Source organism: Nicotiana tabacum, chromosome 8 (genome assembly GCF_000715075.1).
Source record: "Nicotiana tabacum cultivar K326 chromosome 8, ASM71507v2, whole genome shotgun sequence".
Lineage (NCBI taxonomy): Eukaryota > Viridiplantae > Streptophyta > Magnoliopsida > Solanales > Solanaceae > Nicotiana > Nicotiana tabacum.
Genome location: NC_134087.1, coordinates 67,420,489 through 67,438,484, shown reverse-complemented (window position 1 = coordinate 67,438,484; position 17,996 = coordinate 67,420,489).

Sequence of the window (17,996 nt, the reverse complement as noted above, 5' to 3'; positions counted from 1 at the left end):
TATCAGCTGGATGACCGTACCAGGGTGGACGATGCATTTGTAGGATGGCTAGAGCAGCAGGTCCATATTTGGGACCAGCGAGAGTATCGTATTCCGCCACCACCTTCGCATATCCAGGAGGCCACTATTGAGCTGCATACGCCATGGTACCGCCGTCACACCCGATTGATGATCGGGAACCCCATTCATGTACTTGGCGATCGGTACAGACCATACGCCAGGAGGCACGAGGCACTGGTATGTTTTAGTGACTTATTAATATCTTATAATTGTGGTACAACATTATTTAATTAATATTTTAAATATTACATAGGTTATTGGGCATCACATGTTCTACCAGTTGGGACAGGAGATGCAGCAGCATGGCGACAGTGCTGTAGTCGTTGAGTATGGCCGGCAGGTGGAAGAGTTGGCTCATTGGACCCTGTATCAAGCGAGAGATGGCACGAGGTTGGATCACGAGGCTGATTATGCCGCGCCAGAGGATTACCATCGGGGTAGAGCTATCCTACGAGGCAGGGGTAGGGCACGAGGGAGGGTGCCCCGCGAGGCAGGGTTGTCCCATGAGGCAGGGGGTGCCCCACGAGGTCGCGGAGGACGGCAAGGAGGTGGTCCTCAGCAAGGGGGCATTGAGGCACCTGTCGACCCACCTGTTGAGGCACATGATGAGGATCTTGGAGATGAGGATCTTGGAGATGATCAGCCGGGTTATTTCCCTCAACTAGATGAGCCTTCCAGCAGCATGCCGTCGTACAGCCTTCAGCTATCTCTGCCAGCATCTCAGGTCACCCCGTCAGATGCATTATTGATCACGGGTACATTCGACGGAGATGTAGACCGGTTCTTTTCATGACCATCTACTGTTGCTGAGGATCGGCTGACCCGGGACGTGGATGGCGCGCAGGTTGAGTTATGCCTCATCCCCGGCGGTTGATCCGGATCTACCACAGGCGCATGTATGCTTTTATTTTTGTAAAATTTCAATTTGTTTTTTTTCCTTAATGATTTGTCATTAATTAATTTTTAATTTTCTTATTCAGGCTTCATTCCAGCCCATCACGGAGGCCACTGTATGCGCTGATGAGGACACCACAGATGCATATACTCAAGAGGCCGACGAGACCACGGTGATAAAATACTTTTGACTTAACACGTACAATACTAATATACATTTTCACATGCTAAGCTTATTACTTGTTTTGTAGGTTGCTGACGGCCCGAAAGCCTCTTTTACCGATCCTGCCAGCTGTACTATCGATGCTGCTGCACATCCTCACATAAAGAGGCGACTTGATGATGATGATCCCGATAGTGTACCCAGATGACAAGGGATGCGACTCAGGCCAGCAGCAGCACTGAAGCACACAGGCTGCGGGACTCATTGATTTACTTATGTTTGTACTTTGTGTAAATATTACATTATGTAAATAATGGCAACAATTCTATTTTAACAACAATTTTATTTTAACTGCGGTTGAACAATAATTTTATTTTAATAGTACAACACAAACACAAACATATCAGACCTAACACAACACAAACAATACAAGTAATGAAAACACTTGACAAGGGGAACATAAAGATATACTACTACGCTCAACATGTACATGCCATTTTTTAGTCACAACCGCCTAGTATTCTCTGCTCCAACCACTTGAGCTGGTCTTCCAGTTTTTTTTCTCTTCTTCCACCTCCTTGAGTTTCGCCTTCAACTCCACAATTTTTTGCTTTGATTGGCGCTCTCTGTCCCACTACCCCGTACACACATTATGAAGATGATACAACTTGTCTTTGTAGTATTCCTGCTCACTTGGTTCATCAATCCATACCTCAAAATTGCATATAGGTACGTCAGGTTGCCTATAAAACTTGTTCATACACGCCCAGTAGCGACATCCAGCTTCTTCCCAACAATCGTACATCATGCATTTGTTTCCGCATTCGCACCTAGGGACATAAAGGGGTTGTTGAGACATTTCTTAAAGAGAAACTTTGGTTTTATGCAAATATTTGTTATAGGTTATTGTTAAGTGCTGAAAATAACTAGAATGCGCCCGTTATTTATAGGCAAAATTTCACATATAACATAGTATTATACCACGCTTTACATACATACAAAACATAGTATTATACCACGCTTTGCATATTAAATTTTTCTGCAACAAAACAGCTTTATCTGCAGTCATTTCAGCTTTTTTCGTTTCAACTTTTTTGAGAACGACAAGACAACTCACAAAACGTAATACAATACCACGCTTTACATATAGTTTTTTTTAAAAGTTTTTAGATTGGTCTTCTTTAGTAACACCAATAAGTTGAATATTTGAACAATTCTATGAAGAAAATTCCCCTTTATGTAAATAATGACAACAATTCTATTTTAACAACATTTTTATTGTAACAGAAAAAACTTCAACAATTTTATTTTAACATGACAACACAAACACAACTGATAAACCTAAAGATACGCATAACAAAAACAAACAATACAAGTAATAAAAACACTTGACAAGGGAAACATAAAGATACACTACTACGCTCAACACGTACAAGTCACTGTTTAGTCACGACCGGCTAGTATTTTCTGCTCCAACCACTTGAGTTGGTCTTCCAGCTTTTTTTCTTCTTCCACCTCCTTGAGTTTCGCCTTTAACTCCTCAATTTCTTGGTTGGATCGGCACTCTCTTTCCCATTGCCTCGTACACAAATTATGAAGATCATAAATTCTGTCTTTGTAGTATTCCTGCTTACATGGTTCATCCATCCATACCTCAAAATCACATGTAGGCTCGTCGGGTTGCCTATCAAACTTGTTCATACACACCCAGTAGCGGCGTCCACCTTCTTCCCACCAATTGTACATACTGTATTGTTTTCCGCAATAGCACTTTGGGACATAAAGGGGTTGTTCAGACATTTCTTAAAGAGAAACTTTGGTTTTATGCAAATATTTGCTATAGGTTATTGTTAAGCACAGAAAATAACTACAATGCGCCCGTTATTTATAGGCAAGATAAAATGTAGTATTGTACCACGCTTTACATATTAAAGTTTTTCTGCAACGAAACAGCTTTTTCGTAGTCGTTTCAGCTATTTTCAGAACGACAAGACTACTGATAAAACGTCGTATTGTACCACGCTTTACATATTAAAGTTTTTTTTAATTCCACAATCTTGGTCTTCTTTACTAACACCAATAAGTTTAATGTTTGAACAACCATATCAAAATGTCATGTTAAAAATAAGATGTAACAAGATTGTGGAACATAATTTTATTTTATAGATATTGCAACATACACAAGTACAGACACGTATTACAAATAACAAAACGAAAACAAAAGACTAGGGGTATCATTGATAGTTGGGTACATTCAACGAACTTGCACCAGTAGCTGGATTACCACCACCAGGCACACCACCTGAAGGACATTTACGACGGTCGTGTCCTATTTGCGAGCATATGCTATATTTACGCGCATAAACGGTGTCACCAACATCCATTTGGTTCCGTATACGCGTTCTCTTTTGCACTTGTAGCTTGCGCAAATATTCCTTGTTACAAACCATCTTAAAAGGTTCCAGCGGCCAATAATGCTTAGCACCTAATGGCTGCAACTGCCCACTATACGTGTCTAAGTATGCAGCAACATTGTATTGCCTATCAATATAGTTGGTTTCCCCTACACCAACTTGTTGAAAGCACTTCAAGGCATGTGCGCACGACATGTGGTAGATGGTCCATTTCCCACATGAACACAACCTGCTGGCTTCATTCACCATCTGTAGATTATTCCCACAGTATCCGCGGATAGCGATCTTAACTTCAAATATACCCCAGTCGTGATCGTACTGTAAAAATGAATGCCAATGTGCTCGCCTCTTGTACCTTTCAAATCTTCTCATGGGTATTGGCATAAATTGAACACCCCTGTCCATCAATGCCGATGCAGCTCCATGCCTTTCAACTAACCTCTCCGCACTCTGTTTGAATGTCATGCGGACCATGGTGTAGACATGTGATTTTTGACCCTCCCCAAGATTTTTTATATATTAGCGTAAAATATTTAATTTAGGCATAATATAGATATTTTAAGTAATTTTGACTCTTTTACTTTATTTTATTACAAGAAAACAAAAAAATCACAAAAATAGGTTCATTAATGTTTTGTAGTCATTTTTAATCTAAAGAAAAATCTTAAAAAAAATATATAAAAATTGTATCGTATTTTTATTTTAATATGATATTTGAAAATGCCAAAAATAGATTTGTTTTAATGGTTAGTTTTATTTTAATAATTATTTGAATAGTAAGATTAATTAATAAATGGGCCCGTATTTTTAATCTCGGAAAGAATAGAGCTTGGGCTCGAGCAACCCATCTTTAGGCCTAATTTTGGACCTAGCCCACAATTGTCAAGCCCATAATTCTTATGCCCATACCCCTTAACCTAAAACCCTACCAAAAACCTAGATTATATAAATAAAAGAAAGGCAAAAAACGAAAAGGGCTGGAACGAAAAAAGCAACAAAAGTTGCGCTTGAATAACGAAGAAGGCTGAGAACGAACAAAAGCTAAAAGCAGCAGCTAAAAAGGCTGCGCGAAAACGATCCCACCCCCCGACTCCATCTTCTCCAACGAACCCCCCCTTTTCCAGAACTGCTTCTCCAACAACCCCCAAAACCGGGAAGAACCCAACTCGCCGGAGAAAACACCAATGACCCCTGAACGTTAATCATCAAACGACCCCGTCTTTGCCTGAAACTCACCGGAAAAATGAGCTCCACCAGCTCGTCGGATTAACGAGTTCTAGACGCGACAAACAAAACCAAGCAACCTCACCCAGCTCACCATCGTCACTGGACCTCCGTTCACCGCGAAGCTGCCATTTCCGGCGAAGCTTCACGTCACAAACGACCAGCCAACACCATGAACAGCCACGCACAGCAGTAGCCAATCTCCTCCCGTCCATTCTGTTATGAAAAACACGACACTCATCTCCCTCTCACTGGAAAACACTTAAATATAGCCACACACACGCATAGAGCGGGAAAGGGACTGTAGCGAACCCGTCGAGTTTTGTGAGCATGAGAGGCACGTGAATATGGTTTCAGGCTTCACTTGGTTTATTACAGAATATCGTCTATTCAATCTGTTGAAATCGCGATCAAGGTACAGTCGGAGATTCGAGTTTGCCGTTGATGTCGTCGTCGAGTTCTCCGGTCAGTAAAAGTCTCGCTAGAATCGCCGACGTATGTTTTGGTCGGGCGCTGGTCAGTTGTCGGCTTTCCACCCAAGGTTGTATTACCATCGAGGTCCGTTGTTGAGTTCCGTCGCGGCTCCGTCGAGATTCGTTAAGCATTTTTAGATTCCATTTTAAAAAATATATATCTCAGGTCCATTCTAATCCCTTCTTAGTTGCTTCAATGTTTGGGTACATTTTCAACGTTGAATCTTGAATTCCCCTGCATGTTTGTTTGGTTTTACTGCTTATTTGTGCTGGTTTACTGCTTATTGGTGTTGTGTTAGATTTAACACGTCTAAATCATGTTTAGTTTAAAGGAAATGGGCTGGTAATAGTTGTTTGTAATTATTCAGGTTATTGTTTATCTCTTTAATAGTTGGGATCTTGTGTTGCCGTAGGGCCATTACGATGAATTCATGTTTAATTGCCTGAGAGTATTGGTTCACGTACAATATTGTTCTCTCTTACTACTTATTCTAGCCTACTTAGTCGAAACATTCACCTTTCTGCACTTATTCGAATTCATGAATGAAACTTTGGTTAGTTTATGTTGAGTTTTGTTCATCTACCTGATTCTGGTTGCAATAATTTGTCATGCACATGAGTACGTCTGGAATGTGTTGATTATTACGTTAATAACATGATGTAGTTTTAAGTAGTGACAAGATTAATTGTGAAGAGTAGTTATGGCCCTCGAAAGTTTGGTTTTGAATTTCCTTTAAAAATTTGGAACTAAGGTGTGCCGTGCCAAATAAAAATCTTAAAACGCACGGACCTCGCTTAATTAATGCTTGAGTCCTTAGAAATCGAGGTGTGCCATTTAGTTGAATTCCCATGACCCTCGCAAGTTTAAAATGCGTAATTGTTTTAGGCGCGATGTTTTAATAATTTACTTTCCTAAATTCGGGTGCGCATTTATGTGACCCAAATCCAAATCCCAATGATGTTAAAATATGTCAAAAATCACGGGTGCATTTATGTGACGTGGTTCAAGACACGTTTTAATAACGTTGCAATATTCTTTAAAAATGAATAAAAGCGGTTTACAGTTAAAATTGCACATAGGCTAAAACTTGTATTAAAATCAGATAATTAAGCCGGATATAACAGTTGAGCGACTGTGCTAGAACCACGGAACTCGGGAATGCCTAACACCTTCTCCCGGGCTAACAGAATTTCTTATCCGGATTTCTGGTTGGCGGACTGTTAAACAGAGTCAACCTTTTCCTCGATTCGGGATTTGAACCGGTGACTTGGGACACCATAAATCTCCCAAGTGGCGACTCTGAATCTTTTTAATAATATGATCCCGTTTCGATTGTCCTTTAATTGAAAAAACTCCCTTTATTATACTCCCTTCTCACGGGTGTAGTGTAAAAAGGAGGTGTGACAGCTCTGGCGACTCTGCTGGGGATCGAACCCAGAATCTCTGGTTCAGGGTTCAGAATTCGAGCTTAGATGAATTGTTATATTTGGCTTTATTTATTATTTGATTTTATTACATGTTCGGGCCTAATGTGCTAAATGTTGCTTTTACCGCTTTGATATTATCTGAACTGTACATAAACTGCTACGGAACCCCTCTTTTCCCTCTCCTAAGGAGTGCACGCTGGTCGTGACTTCTTTCTATTAGTGTCAAATCCCAAATAGGACGAGGTTCGGACAAGTTGCAAAGCCAGATGATCTTTTGGTTACTGGTACGCAGCCCCCTCCCCTCGGCTCGAGTTGTCCGCTCGGTAAGCCTGGTCTAGAGCAAATAAATCCAGGTTTTGAACCTAGTATAACAAAGCCTCATGCCGAATCCCTAGTAGGAACGTTTGTTTGCATCATGTGCATTTTGACTTTGGAGACTCAACACAAGGGGTTGGGTCTGTTTAGGACAGGTGTACCCAAAATAACAGACCATCTTGATGCATCCTATGTGCTACATGTTGCATTTCTTCAAGGGTAAAAAAGTCATTTGGCGGACCAATGATAATTGAGGGCGAATAAAAAAAAGGGAAAAAAAGAGAAAAAAGAGAGGCTGAAGTGTGAGGATGAAGCGAGTAGGGCCCAATTATAATTTTGTTACATTTTATTAAGAAAAAAAGAGCATGGAAACTTCAAAAAGATTTTGCACTTTTTATCATTTTTCAAAAATCAAAAATCGAAAAAAAAAGAAAAGAAAATCCAAAAAGATTTTATATGTTTCATCATTTTTCGAAAAAAAAGAAAAAAAATGTGTTTGCTATACGTCAGTTGTTTTTTCTTTATTCTCGCCCGTATCCAATCTGCCCGAATTACGCGAACCTGATTCTCGTCTCTCGGGGCGTGATACGTAGGCAACCCACATAGGGTCCGTCCTTTCTAGTAAATCTTAGGTTCTTGGCTTTGCGGGGTCATAGCCAAATTTTGCACTTCTAGCCATCTTTTGGCCAAATAAGCTATTTTTCAAAAGTAGCCTCAATTATGTCTTGTATGTGTCTAGTAGGGAATGTTATCGTCTCACATAGTGTTTTCAAGTTTTCTTATACAGGTATGGATTTATTTATCGGAGTTGGAGCATGACGGAGCCCTAGGACATCTAGTCAGGATCACTGCATTCAGAAGTTGCTCGAGGAGTCATTTTATATTTTTGAGTCAATTGTTCATGTTTTACTTTCTAGTCATGTATAGTAGTATTCGGTCTTTTAGGTGATGCTAGAGTTTATAATAGTCTAGTTAAGTTTGCCTAGTCTTTTGTTATTGTATTCCTTATTTGGTATTTGGAAATGTGTTACAAGTCAAAAAAAAAAAATTGCATTTTTATATTTTCGTTATAAGTTTTCTTTAGAATACTAATTCTATAAATGAAAAAAATTTCCTTTGAGGTTGTTTTCCCTTTAGACAATTAATATCAAAATAAAAATTGTTTTTATATTTCCTTTAGTATATTAAGACCAAAAATTCAAAAAAAAGAAGAGAGTTTTCTTTAGTACCTCTTTAAAAGTTTTCTTTTAAGATATCAAATCCAAAAATCCAAAAAGATTTTCTGTTGAAGTTTTTCTTTGGAAAATTGATGAAAAATGACTTGAAAAAAATTCTTTTATTTTTATTAGAACTTTAGGACATTGTACATATAAGAAAAAGAAAACAACAATACTTTTTCTTTGGTTTATTTTCTGAGTTTCTTCCTTAGGTAATCAAAATTCAAATCCAAAAACAGTTTTTTTTATCTTTTTCATTTCTTGTTTCGAAGTCTTTTCTTCAGGATATCAAGTGAAAATTCAAAATATTTATTTGGTCTGGCCTTAAGATTTCCTTCTTAAAAAAGAAAAAAAATCAAAAATATTTTTTCTCTTGTAGGGATTTTCCTTAATAATTTCCCATTGAGTATTTATTTCAAAAAGAAAAAATATGTGCTTATTAAGCTTGAGTTTAGAATCGGTTATAGAGCATTCATTCTAGAAAATTCAAAAAAAAAAAGATTTGCTTCTTTTATTTCTCTTTTCTCGTCGGATTAGTCACTAAGGTAAAAAGAAAAAAAGAAGAAGATGAAAATGAAAAAGAAAACGTTAGTTTATGTGCTTTACTCTCGATCTTCCAAAACTATGCAAAGATCTGATTCATGCGGCGTCATGATACGTAGGAAACCTACATAGGGTTTGATCGAATCATTTTTTTTTATTGTTAACAGAAAAGAAAAAAGGAAAAAGAAAAAAAAAGAAGGAAAAAAAAGAGGTGAAATTGTGGGATGTGAGCTATGAGAGAAAGAAAAGAGTGATGATAAAAAAAAGAGAAATGAAGGAAAATAGGCAAGCCAAGAGGTGCTAGAAAAGCAAAGAAAAGAAAGGATTGAAATGAACAAATTGGGATGATGCCAACTGACCGTTGTACCCTCGAAGTCATTTTAGAACCGATAACTGTGGCTAGGTGCATTGCTCATAAAGTGAGATTATCTTATGTTAAATGCCCTAACGCTAACGTGATGGCTTCATTTTGTTATATTCATAGCAGAAGGGTAGTTGGTTTGTGGTTTTTAAAGTGGTAACTCTTCTCTACAACACAGAGTCAAAAGGCAATGGCAGACAATAACAGAACTGAGTTGGTTGATACCGGTGCCCGGAAGTAGTCGGTTGAACAGGACAATGGATTGGTTGAAGAGGTAAAGATGTTAATACAACACATGGCGGACATGTATCAGGCCTGGATGACTGGGAAGGCACCACCCCCGCCACCACCTAGCTTCCTAAATGCTGCCCTTACCCAAACTCCGGACACAATGCCAGATGATCCTCCATACTCTTCAGATCTACCCGCTTATCGCAGTTTTCCCAACCACCCTAGTAGCTCCATCACTCGTCCTCCAACTATCTTTTCCCAAAAGTGCCTTCCTATCATATCCACTAGTCCCAACAATGAATATCCACTCAAAGCTCATAACCAAAACTACCACGTAGAGGTTGCCCTCAAGGTTCCTGACTCATACAAAAAGAGCCCTCGGGATAAGTTTCATGTTGAAAATTAAAGGTTCACAGGAAGAGAAGGGAAAGATGGGATACCCAGGAGGCTGAAAGGCATAGAACAATCCTTGAATAACAAACAAGGAAAGGAAGACCAAGGTAGCATGACTTACAAAGAACTGTCTGTGTCCCCTGACGTTCGCCTGCCCACGGGATTCAAAGTGCCAAAATTTAACTTGTATGATGGGTGTGGAGATCCGGTAGCCCACCTGAGGGTCTATTGCATTGAAATGAGAAGTGTTGGAGAGAAAGATGACCTGTTGATGGTATATTTCAGTAAGAGCCTGACTGGGGCAGCTTTGGACTGGTATATTCGTCAAGATGTTGGTAAGTAGCCTACATTGGGTGACATTGCTCAAGATTTTGTTCGATACTTTCAATACAGATCAGGTGTTACCCCAGACCGCTCCTCCCTATCTAAAATGGAAAAGAAGCCGGAGGAAAGCTTTAGAGAATTTGGACTCAGATGGAGGGAGCAAGCTGCTCGAGTCAATACCCCGATTGGGGAAGAAGAAATGGTTGAGCTCTTCCTAAAAGCCCAGGGTCCCACCTACTTCAGTCATTTGATCCCGGCCTTGGGAAAGCCTTTCAATGATGTGTTAAAAATGGGGGAGATGGTAGAAGAGGGAATCAAATCAGGTAAAATCATGAGCTGTTCGAAAGACATTCAGAGCATCCCAGTAAGCTTGGGTGGAAGAAAGAGAAACAGAAAAGATGATCTGATGGGCTTTCTCAATCAACACTTCCAGCCTCGACATCATCCCCATGGATATCCTGATGCACCAGATGATCCTCCCCAATGCCACTTCTCTCCATGGAACTCCCAAAATCGTACATCACTCTCTCAGTACCCAGCTCCACAAAATGCCTATCCACCCCCACGAGCCTATCAAAAACCTCCTGGATCAGGTTTCCGGCCCAATCAAGCATTTAAGAATGAGAGGTTGCTGAAAAAAGAAAACGCTTTCACCCCATTGGGAGTGTCATATGCCAGTTTGTTCCAAAAGTTGAAGCAATTGGACATGTTGAAGTCGATCCAGATAAAAATGCCAGACCCTCTTCCAAAGAAGTTTGATTTTTCTCAAAGGTGTGCATATTGCTCAGATGCCCCGGGGCATAACATAGAGAAGTGTTGGAATCTGAAGAAAGCAATTCAGAAGCTTATTGATGCAGGTGACATTGTCGTGCAAAATCTAGATACAGCAGACACTAGCCAAAGTCCATCGCCTGAGACGCATATGGTGAGTATGATTTTTTTTGAAAAGGAATATGAAAATTCTTCTGAGATCCTTGAAGGCCCATGCGCTGCAAAGTTTTCAGTGCTATCAGAGGTTGATCTTAAGAACGAGACAGCAAAGGGAACCCAAAAGCAATTTGTTAAGAACAATATGATGAAAGTTTGTGAAGGTCCTTGTAATGTTGATGCAGAATTCAATGGCTAAGATGTCGAGCTTGGCAATTGGAAAGACGCTCCTGTCTTGGTTAGGCAGGGAGGAGTTTTGGTGGTTTATTTTATTGTCATTTCTGTTGTCCGGATTATTTCGGGGTTGTAATCCTGATATTGTCTTGTGACTCAAACCCTTCTATCCTCTTATTTTGCCTAGTTTGTTTAGTATAGTAGCCTGTTTAGTGTTGTCTAGGCTTGTTCTAGGTTTGTGCCCCAGTTTAGTTTGCTTGTTTTGTTGTCCAAACCCGGTCACCATCTGTCTAATGCAATTTTCCGTTTTCTGTGATTTCTAGTCATTTTCGTTTAGCTCTCTTTTCTTTTTATAGTTCTTTTCCTGTTGACTCTAGTGACGTGACATGCACGCGTAATTCTCAGCCTGGTTTAAAAGTCAGTTTAATCACGAAGCAACGAAACAATGTTGAAGGTGTATGGGCATTGGAGGGAAATAAGTGAAGGCATTTTGAGATCACTTCAAGCCTGAATTGTGTGAAACTGGGGTAGATAGAACATAAAAATGCACTATTGAAATGCATCATGCTGCATCGGGTGAAGATAATGTCAAGTTTGCCCCAAATTTGTAGGGAGCCGTTCGTGGTAATGAGAGTGAAAGTGTTGTCCAATGGGGCTTGGTAACTAACAGATGTAGAAGGCGAATGCGTGGATATGGTTATCAAATCTAGTGCAATCAAAAGATGTTACAAATGTTTTCCTTGGTTTGTTTAAATTGTGTAGTTTGCACTTAGCATGTTTTGGAGATTGGAATGACGAATGCATTTTGTTCTGCTATCTAAACACTTTATCCCTCATTACCCCTTTGAGCCTCATTTATTTTCTTTCATACCCCTCTTTCGGAATCAGTAGCAAAGATCAGAAACACAAGCATGAAAGATAAGTAAAGGAAAAGGAGAAAAGAAAAGAACGAAAAGGGAGAGAAGAAAAAATGAAAGAGAAGAAAAAAAAAGAAAAGAAAAAAAAGAAAAAAAGAGGAAAAAGAAGAAAGAAAAAAAAACAACAATAAATCAACAAAAAGAGAAAAAGGAAGAAAGAAAAGAAAAGAAGAGAGAAAGAGAAAAGAAAAATCACAACAACAGAGCAATTCCTATGTCATGAACTACGTTCGACCTGATTCCTTTTAAGGATACGTAAGCAGCCTCACGGTTCGGTCTCAGCAAAATAAAATCCAAAAGTCCCCAAGCAAGACACTGGGGCAGAAGTTGTGGTTGTTGTAAGAAATCTGATTCCGAAAGTTGTAATTTTGAACCCATGAGAATTGTTTTTGAGCCTTTGACATCCTTTCTTTTTAACCCTACCCAAAAGCCCACGTTACGGTCCAAAGAAAGACCTTCCGATTAGTCTTCGAGAGATGCCAAGTCAAGAAAGGAGAGGTAATTCATATCAAGGGCAACACTCTGGTCCAAGCAGAAAAATAATGAAAATGAGAGAGTCTTATTGGTGAAAACCCTCACGGGCACCGTAGGACAACGAGAGCTGAGAGAAATCCAAAATTGAGAGAGTCTTATTGGTGAAAACCCTCGCGGGCACCGTAAGGCGACGGTAAGTTGAGAGAAAGAACAGAATGAGAGAGGCTTGATGGTGAAAACCCTTCGGGCACTACAAGTCGAATGAGGATTGTGAATCAGATTGGATAATCGGAGCATTGAAATCCAGTTTCATGGTTCAGGGGTATAACAAGAGTTGAACATCAGACTTGTTTGACAGATTAAGCCACGTAATCAACATGTGCATGTCATGGTCATTAGGGTTGGTATCCACATCTGATAAGTTTCTACTTTGTAGTTTTCTTGGGAATCATCTCTTTCCTTTGTCATTTACTCTGTTCCTTTTGTCTTGTTTACTTCTTCTTTCTGAGTCCGTTTGGTCAGAGTAAGTGAGAAATGACTCCAAAATTTGCCACCAGCTTTCCAATTGCACAAAACAGGGTTTGGCCAGCACATCAAAGTGGCATAAGTTAGGAAAGAACAACAAGCGCACTGAATTGGTAACGATCAACATGCTTTGGGATCCATAAGAAATATAAAGGTTTGGTATATTTCAATTCGTGAACAATGCAACAGATAGAGGATGTTGGGTGAACGAGTCAAAGGTATTCTCTGTGACGAGATCAACAAAGAAAGTGGTTAACCAGTGACAAGCAAGGTATTCCAAGCCGAAATCAAAGTTATCGTGACAAGTGAGGGAACAATAGACTTCAAGGACAAGACCAGTGATTTAAGTCAGGAAGGAACAACATGCGCACTAAGTGGATGGAAATTAACGTGCTTTGGAATTCATGTCAACACAAGAAACACGATGCAACAGATGGAGGGTGTTAGGTGGACGGATCAAAGGTATTTTTGGTGAAACACAAAGGTTGGTAAATGTCAGTTCATGAGCAATGCAACAGATAAAGGGAATTGGGTCTGAACGGAGAAGGGTATTTTCTATGATAAAGATGACAAAGAAAGTGGGTAGTACATAAGCAAGCAAGGTCCTCGAATGGAAATCAGTTATCATGGGAAGTGAAGGAGCAATCGCCCTCAAAGTCAAGGCCACAAACCAAACACCACATTTTAAACTGACAAGATTTTTCTTTGATTTGAAACAAGGGCAGGAAATTTCGGTTGTTTCGGAGAAACCCTCCGTGGAGAAAGGCAGTTACCAAACAGGTTTGATTTTTGATTTTCAGGATCCTCCTAGAAAATGAGACCTAGTTTAAAGTTCAGAAATAGCATAATCTAGCATAAATGTATCCCAAAGGAACATAAGTTGGTTTAGAAGTTTGCATGCTTGAGATAAGAATCAATTAAGAGTTTCCAGGACCCCCCCTGAATAATGGGACTTAGCTTTAAGCGTTCTTCTTCTTCGACCAACAGCCCCCAAAACCGGGAACAACCCAGCTCGCCAGAGAAAACACCAACGACCCCTGAACGTTAATCGTCAAACAACCCCGTCTCTGCCTGAAACTCGCCGGAAAATGAGCTCCACTAGCTCGTCGGATGAACGAGTTCCAGATGCGACAAACAGAACCAAGCGACCTCACCCAGCTCACCATCGTCGCTGGACCTCCGTTCACCGCGAAGCTGCCATTTCCGGCGAAGCTTCACATCACAAACGACCAGCCAACACCATGAACAGCCACGCACAGCAGTAGCCAATCTCCTCCCATCCATTCTGTCATGAAAAAACACGACCTTCATCTCCCTCTCACCGGAAAACACTTACACATAGCCACACACACACATAGAGCGGGAAAGGGACAGTAGCGAACCCGTCGAGTTTTGTGAGCATGAGAGGCACATGAATATGGTTTCAGGATTCGCTTGGTTTATTATAGAATATCATCCATTCAATCTGTTGAAATCGCGATCGAGGTACAGTCGGAGATTCGAGTTTGTCGTTGATGACGTCGTCGCGTTCTCCGGTCAGTAAAAGTCCCGCTAGAATCGCCAACGTATATTTTAGTGGGGCGCTGGTCAGTTGTCGGCTTTCCGCCCAAGGTTGTGGTACCATCAATGTCCGTTGTTGAGTTCCGTCGCGGCTCCGTCGAGTTTCGTTAAGCATTTTTAGATTCCATTTTAAAAAATATATATCTCAGGTCCATTCTAATCCCTTCTTAGTTGCTTCAATGTTTGGGTACATTTTCAATGTTGAATCTTGAACTCCCCTGCATGTTTGTTTGGTTTTACTGCTTATTTGTGCTGGTTTACTGCTTATTGGTGCTGTGTTAGATTTAATACGTCTAAATCATTTTTAGTTTAAAGGAAATGGGCTGGTAATAGTTGTTTATAATTATTCAGGTTATTGTTTATCTCTTTAATTATTGGGATCTTGTGTTGCCGTAGGGCCATTACGATGAATTCATGCTTAATTGCCTGAGAGGTTCACGTACAATATTGTTCTCGCTTACTACTTATTCTAGCCTACTTAGTCGAAACATTCACCTTTCTGCACTTATTCGAATTCATGAATGAAATTTTGGTTAGTTTATGTTGAGTTTTGTTCATCTACCTGATTCTGGTTGCAATAATTTGTCATGCACATGAGTACGTCTGGAATGTGTTGATTATTACGTTAATAACATGATGTAGTTTTAAGTAGTGACAAGATTAATTGTGAAGAGTAGTTATGGCCCTCGAAAGTTTGGTTTTGAATTTCCTTTAAAAAGTTGGAATCGATGTGTGCCGTGCCAAATAAAAATCTTAAAATGCACAGCCCTCGCTTAATTAATACTTGAATCCTTAGAAATCGAGGCGTGCCATTTAGTTGAATTCTCATGACCCTCGCAAGTTTAAAAATGCGTAATTGTTTTAGGCGCGATGTTTTAATAATTTACTTTCCTAAATTCGGGTGCACATTTATGTGACCCAAATCCAAATCCCAACAATATTAAAATATGTCAAAAATTACGGGTGCATTTATGTGGCGTGGTTCGAGACACGTTTTAATAACGTTGCAATCTTCTTTAAAAATGAATAAAAGTGGTTTACAGTTAAAAGTGCACATAGGTTAAAACCTGTATTAAAATCAGATAATTAAGCCGGATATAACAGTTGAGTGACCGTGCTAGAACCATGGAACTCGGGAATGCCTAACACCTTCTCCCGAGTTAACATAATTCCTTACCCGGATTTCTGGTTCGCGGACTGTTAAACAGAGTCAACTTTTCCTCGATTTAGGATTTGAACCGGTGACTTGGGACACCATAAATCTTCCAAGTGGCGACTCTGAATCTTTTTAATAATATGATCCTGTTTCAATTGTCCTTTAATTGGAAAAACTCCCTTTATTATACTCCCTTCTCACGGGTGTAGTGTAAAAAGGAGGTGTGACACTTGGCAGTGACAGGCAATCCATGGGCAGACTTCAACAAGCCGTTGAACGACTCCGACACATTTGTAGTCAGGGCTCCCCATCGTCTGCCGCCATCAGCATGCAATGTCCACATGTGAATCTCATGTCCCATCAGCCAAGTATAGGCTCGTGGATCTAACTGCCGGATCGCTTCATGCGCCTCATGAATTTGCACTGTTGGTGCTTAGTTGCAGCCATCCACATTAAGTCATGCAAGGCCTTGTCAGGATATTTCTTCTGGAAATTGGCCTTCAGGTGCCTCACACTGTAACGGTGGTATGCATAGGGTTCCTACCATTCAGGCAAATGTTGTACAAAACTTAAAATACCACCTTGTCGATCAGATATTAGACAAATACCTGCACGCTGTTTGACAACGTGCTGCTTCAAGTGGTTCAAAAAAAGCGTCAACGTCTCTTTGCTTTCGTTGGCACAAATGGCAAAAGCAAGTGGAAATATTTGTCCGTTGGCATCTACTGCAACTACAATCAAAAGCTTAATATCATACTTTCCATAGACATGAGTACCGTCCATGGAAATTACAGGACGACAATGCACAAAACCATCAATTGCTGGTTTAAATGACCAGAACACATAGTTGAAAATATATTCGGGTCTGTCCGGACTCCGTTCACGCCTCCATTCAACAACAGTCCCGGGGTTAAAGTGTTGCAGTGCGGCCATGTACCTGGGCAGAGATGAAAAAGAATTATCCCAGTCGCCATAAATAAGTTCAAAGGCACGTTTTGCGACTGAGATATGCCTTTCTTTTGGTTATAGTACAACCATACTCCCGGTGGACGGCTGTAATATACTCTTTAATCTTGAACCTAATGGACACTTCCAAATATGGAATCAATACTAGAGAAATCAAGTCCACATCCAGGTTGAAGTGATTATCATTGAATGTGTCCATTTCACATCTATGGGTGCTAATAAAATTACCCACTTTCCACAAACCTGATTTCTTCTTGTTGGCACGCAACATCCAGTGACAATCCGTAAAGTCTCTACAGCATACAACCTTGTATACCTCCGTAGTTGACTCACTTACCGTCATCTCATGGAACTCTCTTACACTGTAGATTTTTACATCCCTAATTAGACAAGCTTTATCGGGGAAATACGTGCCATTTTGCCAGCACCACTGGTCTAGACTCATCCCACATCGCTGACCGAATTTCGTCATCATTCCTTGTGAGGGCATCCACGTACGGCATACTTGGCAAATTATCACGGTAAGGAATATTCCGCTCATGAAATGGCACGTGGAACTCGTACACTCTTGGTCTAGCGGGAGGTGGAGGAGCATGCTCCCTCGTCAGCTCAGGTTTGGCATCCACTTTCTCTTCGTCATCACCCTCATCATGGAAGGGTGTGTCATCTCCAGACTCATATGCATTGTTGTCATAATCACTATCATCTTCCTGACTCTGGGCATCTGCCCAATCACGAGTCAGTACGTCATCTACGGGCAGTTGTGTGAGCTCAGGAACATCAAGATGCTCATTTTCACTACACAAAAAAACAAAATGATAAGCTACCCAACTAGATAAATACTTTACATATAGCTATATCACTTTACTTACAAGTCGTACTGTCTTGCCGTTTTATGATGTATATTTTCTTGTTGGTGATGACTCCCAGATGGACCACCGTGGTACAATACGCCAAAACTACGCATATTCCAACTAGGGGCGGGGTCATACGTGTAAAATTCATATCTAGATGGTACCTCCTATAAAAAATATAAGTGTTAATACAAATCCAATTAAAACATAAAATAAACATCGCTAAATTGTAGAAAAATTAAAGTTTACCAGTCGTCTTGTGGATTATATAAAATCGAAAAATTATTTTGTTGCTGCTCATTCGCCGGTGGTGTCAAGTTTAAATCAAGGCAAGCTCTTTCATTAGCAATCTGTCCGGCAAAAACTGCTCCAGAATAACCACCCGATGACTGGGGGTTATCCC